Consider the following 5,283-nt stretch of genomic DNA (forward strand, 5'->3'; position numbering starts at 1 on the left):
GGCTCCATGCAAGAAGCCCTTGGAAAAATTATACCAGCAATGACACCATTTGTAAAGATACCGAGTTACAATTTGTTGTAGATTACAGTTTGTTGTCTCAGTCAAGGTAAAGCAGTGTCTCAATAGATGAACTCACAGTCCAGGTAAATCACAGTCCAAGTAAGTTCTGCAGGCAACTAGCTTAAATCACAGTCCAGGTAAGTTCTGCAGGCAGCTAGCTTGATTCGAAGTCTCCTCCGTTTCTCAGCAAGTTTCATCCGGTTTTCAGCAACACTGGAAATTCTTCCACCCTCGTTTTAAAGGCAGGAACTCCAGCAATGATGCTAAAGAAAATCCTGTAGCATTCCACTAAGAAAACAACCTTCTGAAAAATTTAGTACATTATCTCAAAGTTTTTTACATTTGAAATAAGCCTTAATAGTACTCATTACTCATCAGCCTCCAGGTGTGGGAGAAACCTTGTAGTTACTGGCCTTGGAAATGATCAAACTTCAGGGACTCTGGTAGCGTCTTCTGCCAGCTGTAGTATCCCGGGCAGCCCCAGATGGCCCTAGGGAGAGTCCCAGTCTCAAACTGCTTCCAGATCAGGTTTGGATTTGGGCTCTCTCAGTGGAGTCCAGCTCCCCAGGTGGAGGGTGGGGAAGAGCTGACTGCCACCACTTGGAAAGTCCTTGCTGCGCCATGACTGGCTCATTGGCTTGGCAGCCACCACGCCAATTCACGCACCCTCCGGTAACAAAAAGTATTTAGTAGTAGCCTTTTGCTGAAACTTTTTTCCTGATAATCCTTTCTCCTCTGAACTTTCTTCTTTATGATTGAGTTCCTGGGCTTCCATCAACATGCCCTAACTGCTCTTGGTTCCACTGGGGTGCCTTCTTCCCTTAGTAATTTGCTTAACACCCCTTCCATATTTTCATCACAAAGACAATACAATACACTGAGACAAAATAAGACACAAACATACTGTATCAATCTTCTCCATTTTCTCGAAATGGCCATTTTTCCTCTCGCCCTATCTGCCTAGGGACGAGCAGATTTGCTCCCGTCCTACCTATGGATGGGCAGCTTTTTTCCTGTCACTTACCCCCGAGTGTCCCGGGGCTCCCCTTAACGGGCCACCATCTGCAGCAGTCCGGCTGCAGCAAACTAGCGGGGTGTGGGGGCGTGGGGGTGATGAACTTGTGTATGTTGATACAGCAGGAATGGGAACCCTTTATTGTAGGACTGGATCGGTATTTATACATTCCACACAGCTTATCTTAATTAGCATAAACTAGATACAGCAGTCAACCAATAAGGAATCTCCACCCTTAATGGCTCGCTTTTGTTACTTCACAAACCACTTCCTCTGGCATTTTGCCAGGCGCCATCCAGACTTGTTTACAGACTCGATCACTTCATTATAAAAATTCATTTGGTTTCTGAGTGTTTATTTCATGTTATACTATTTTACTAATTTTATTAGTCAATAAAGTTTTCAGGTGAAATTTTTTGGATTTTCTAAATATGGAAGCATGTCATTAGCAAATAGTGATAGTTTGATTTCCTGTTTTTCTATTCATTATCTTTAATTCTTTCTTCTAATTGTTTTGGATAGAGCTTCAAGGATGATGTTGAATAAAATGGCAAAAAAGGCATCTTTTTGCTTTTTTTCAATTTTAGAGTGAATGCTTTAATTTTTTCTCCCTTAATAATAATGTTTCTGAGGAGCCCTCACAGAAGGGCCAGGCACAGAGCCCACTGGCAGGGTGGGCCCAGGACTGACTGGGCAGGGGAGGGGGTGGGAGACCCCAGGACAAAGGCCCTGGCCACCCTCCCCCAGCCGAGCCAGCCTTTGGTGCAGCAGAGGGTGGAAACACTTTTCTACGGTGATGAGGCACTGAGAAGCCTGGGCAATAGCATCAGTGGCAGTGGCAGCAACTTTGTGTCCCTGGCCCACTTGTCCCTGAGGCGCCAACATGGGCGGCAGGCAGCATGGTGAAGAATGATGCCCTGAAGCTGAGCCTGAGGGAACAGGTGCCAGCAGAGCCAACTCTGGCCGCCCTATCTGCAAACTGTACACATAGCAGGTGCCTCCTGACAGCCTGCTCTCCAGCCTTACCTGAGGCTGCTCAAGCTCCCCTCTCCTGAGCTCCAGTGCCTCATTATCCAGAAAAATGTGCTGGTTACCACTACACTGAGGAGCACACAGTTCCTCTACCCCAATGTGTTGGCCAACAAGAAGCAGGAGTTCACCGAGGACTTTGTCAAGGCCCTGGAGGATTTGGAAAAGCAGCACCAGCTTGGCGAGTGTACAGCATCACTGCTGCTGCTGCTGCTGCTGCCTCTGCAGGAAGACCCTCTGTCAGGCATTGGGCGCCACACCCTTACCCCCCCAGCTGACATCAGTCTCCACGAACTTGAGCAGCTACAGGGGGGTGCTGCAAATGTCCCCTTCACCTCCAATCCCGTTCCCTTCTCCCCGTCACTGCCGCCCCCCCCCCCGTGCCGCCCCCGCCCTGGGGCTGCCATGCCTAGCTGTGCTAAAGGATGAGCCACAGAAGGTGCCCGACTTGCCAAGCTTCACGGAGAGCCTGCGGATATCGTTCATCCACATGGACACATAGTAACACATCCAGGCTGAGCGCAAGCGTCTGCTCAACCGCATTGCAGCCTCCAAGTGCCACAAGGGCAAACTGGAGCGTCTCTCCCTGGAGGAGAAAGTGAAGAGATCAAGAGCTGGCGTCCACCTGGAGCTTGCTGACTGAGCAGGTGGCACAGCTCAAGCAGAACGTCCTCAGTCATATCAACAGTGGCTGCCAGCTGGTGCCCCAGCACCAGGTGCCCTTGTACAGGTCCAAGCACTGGGCGCATACGCGGCCCCCTCCTTGAGGGGCGGACTCACAAGGGGAGGGAGATTGCGTGAGCGCCCTGGACTTGGGAGGGTGCAACCCTGGCGACCACCTCCCAGAAGGTGCCCAGGACTCGGAGAGGGCCCAGTCCCCAGGGATCCCCATGGGTGCCCTGGGCTTGACAAGCTGGACCCCCTGCTCCTTTGGGGGGGGTGGAGCCCATGACCTCCATCCACCCCCCGCCTCTTTTCCCTGGCTGCTTCCAGGTGTTGGACAAACCCGCAGGTTGCCCCTTCCTACACACCACTGCGGAAGGGGTCTCTATGGGGCACAGCCTCCAGCCTGCCTTTTCTTTTTCTGTTTTACTTTTGGAAAAGAGAAGAACAGAGTGTTAGATTCTGCACCATTTCTATTCGTGAACAAATGGTTGTGTGTCCCTGTGTGTTTCCTTGTGTGTGTGTGTGTGTGTGTGTGTGTGTTTTAAAGAAATGGGAAAAAGAAAAAAAATATTAAGCCTTTTCCTTGCTCTTCCAATTTTGTCCTTCTAAGACCCCTCCTCCCTGCCCTTTTTGTTCTTTGTTTTTGTTTTGCTAGGACTCCACATTCCTGTTTGTAAACCTTTGTTCCCTGTTTTCTGTTTTCAGTAAAGTCTCCTTACTCCAAAAAGAAGAAGAAGAAGAAGGAAGAGGAGGAGGAGAATATTGTCCATGTGTTTACCATAGATAGCTTTTATTGTATTAAGACATATTTATATTATACATAGTTTTCTAGTGTTTTGACTATGTATTTAGTCAAAAGTTTTTTTTCTGCATTTATTGAGATTTTTTTTTGATTCTTGTCTTTACATATATTTAATTAAAAATATGTTTATTGATTTCCATGTATTGAACCAACCCTGCATCTCTGGGACAAAGACCACTGATCATGTTGTATTATCTTTTTAATATGATTTTGTATGCTGTTTGCCATAATTTTATTGAGAATTATGACATCTCTGTTCATCAGGAATACTGGTCTGAAATGTTCTTTCCTTGATGTGTCTTTGTCTGGTTTTTGCATCAGGTTGATATCAGTTTCATAGAATGAGGTTAGAAGGTCTTTTCTATTTTCTATTTTATAAAATAATTTTAGAAAAATTTGTGTTCATTCTTTTTTCAACTTCTTGTAGAACTGGGATGAGAATTCCTCTGATCCTGGGTTTTTCTTAGTTGTTAGGCTTGTGATAATCCCTGGCTTGTGAAAATTAATGTAATATACTCAAGACTTTATACTTTAGAGGAGAAAGGCCTACTCTAACATTAGCCTGCTTGAGCAAATGTTAGTCCTCAAATAACAACATTTTTTAAACTTATTTTGTTTTCCCCAGAAGACTGACATCTCCAAGACTTCTTTCTTTAAACATGTATGTTAAAATGTGTGTGTGTGTGTGTGTATCCAATGTTTTGTGATCACTTGGTAAAACTGCATTAAATAACATAGCCATCACATCAATTTGGGTGTGAAATCAAGTTTTTTAGCCCTCATCTTAAATTTTTGATCCATACAACACTTTTAGCTATAATTTCTATCAGAGTCTCTACATGGAAATATGAAATAATGAGATAAAATATTTTAACACTCTAACTCTCCAATATTTTAAAATTTATTTCTAATTGAATTTAGTGTTATTCATACTTCACAAAATTCTAGTGAAATAAATATAAAAACTTTGAAATAAACAAACCACAAGAATATCAGTCAAGGGAAGTGACAAAGACCTCATGAGAGCATGATGAAGATTATAAAATATTTCTGAATTAAAATCTAAGTTCCATGAAAAGTTGAATCAATATTTTTTATGTGTGTGTATTGAGATAATTACTACACTAAGACATTTAGGTGTTTGTAGAGTAGGAGGATATAAGATACTATTTCAGTGTTAAGAAATAGGGAAATAAAAGGAGCTCTATCATGAACATCATGTTGAATTTTGCTGAAAACCCAAATGTGAAGCCTAGAGATGTTTTGTAGAAAGCAACAAAGTTAAGCAAATAGATCATCAGTTTTCTTGCTTCTGAGTACAAACTAGAAGGTAAACTATAGTTATGACACATATTTGTAACAAATTCAATAAAATGCTTCATTTCAAGGGAAACTAATAAACCAGGCTGTGGTTGAAGGAACTATCAAGTTCAACTTGTTCAACTGTCTTTAACACATCTATAACCGAGAAGAAAAAATGACTATTTTCCATGAATAAACTCAGTAATAACAAAAAGTTTTCTCAGATAAATGCTACACTTTGAATAATGTTGCAATGTTCATTAACTCTGGTTCTGCTTACAGAATAGTCTCACAGTTCCTGATAGACTCATGGGTACAAAGAAATATGTACCAAGGGCTTATAGTCTTATTCAAAAAAATTTAATTTTTTTTCCAAGATTTGGCCATCCTGACATCAATGTGTGGATTC

General features: G+C 43.2%; 1 pseudogene; it reads left to right on the top strand.

Moving 5' to 3' along the window:
• The first annotated feature begins 1,696 nt into the window (after positions 1-1,696).
• LOC143640901 (transcription factor JunD-like) lies at positions 1,697-2,871 on the top strand (annotated as a pseudogene).
• The last annotated feature ends 2,412 nt before the right edge of the window (positions 2,872-5,283 follow it).

Source organism: Callospermophilus lateralis, unplaced genomic scaffold (assembly GCF_048772815.1).
Source record: "Callospermophilus lateralis isolate mCalLat2 unplaced genomic scaffold, mCalLat2.hap1 Scaffold_7244, whole genome shotgun sequence".
Lineage (NCBI taxonomy): Eukaryota > Metazoa > Chordata > Mammalia > Rodentia > Sciuridae > Callospermophilus > Callospermophilus lateralis.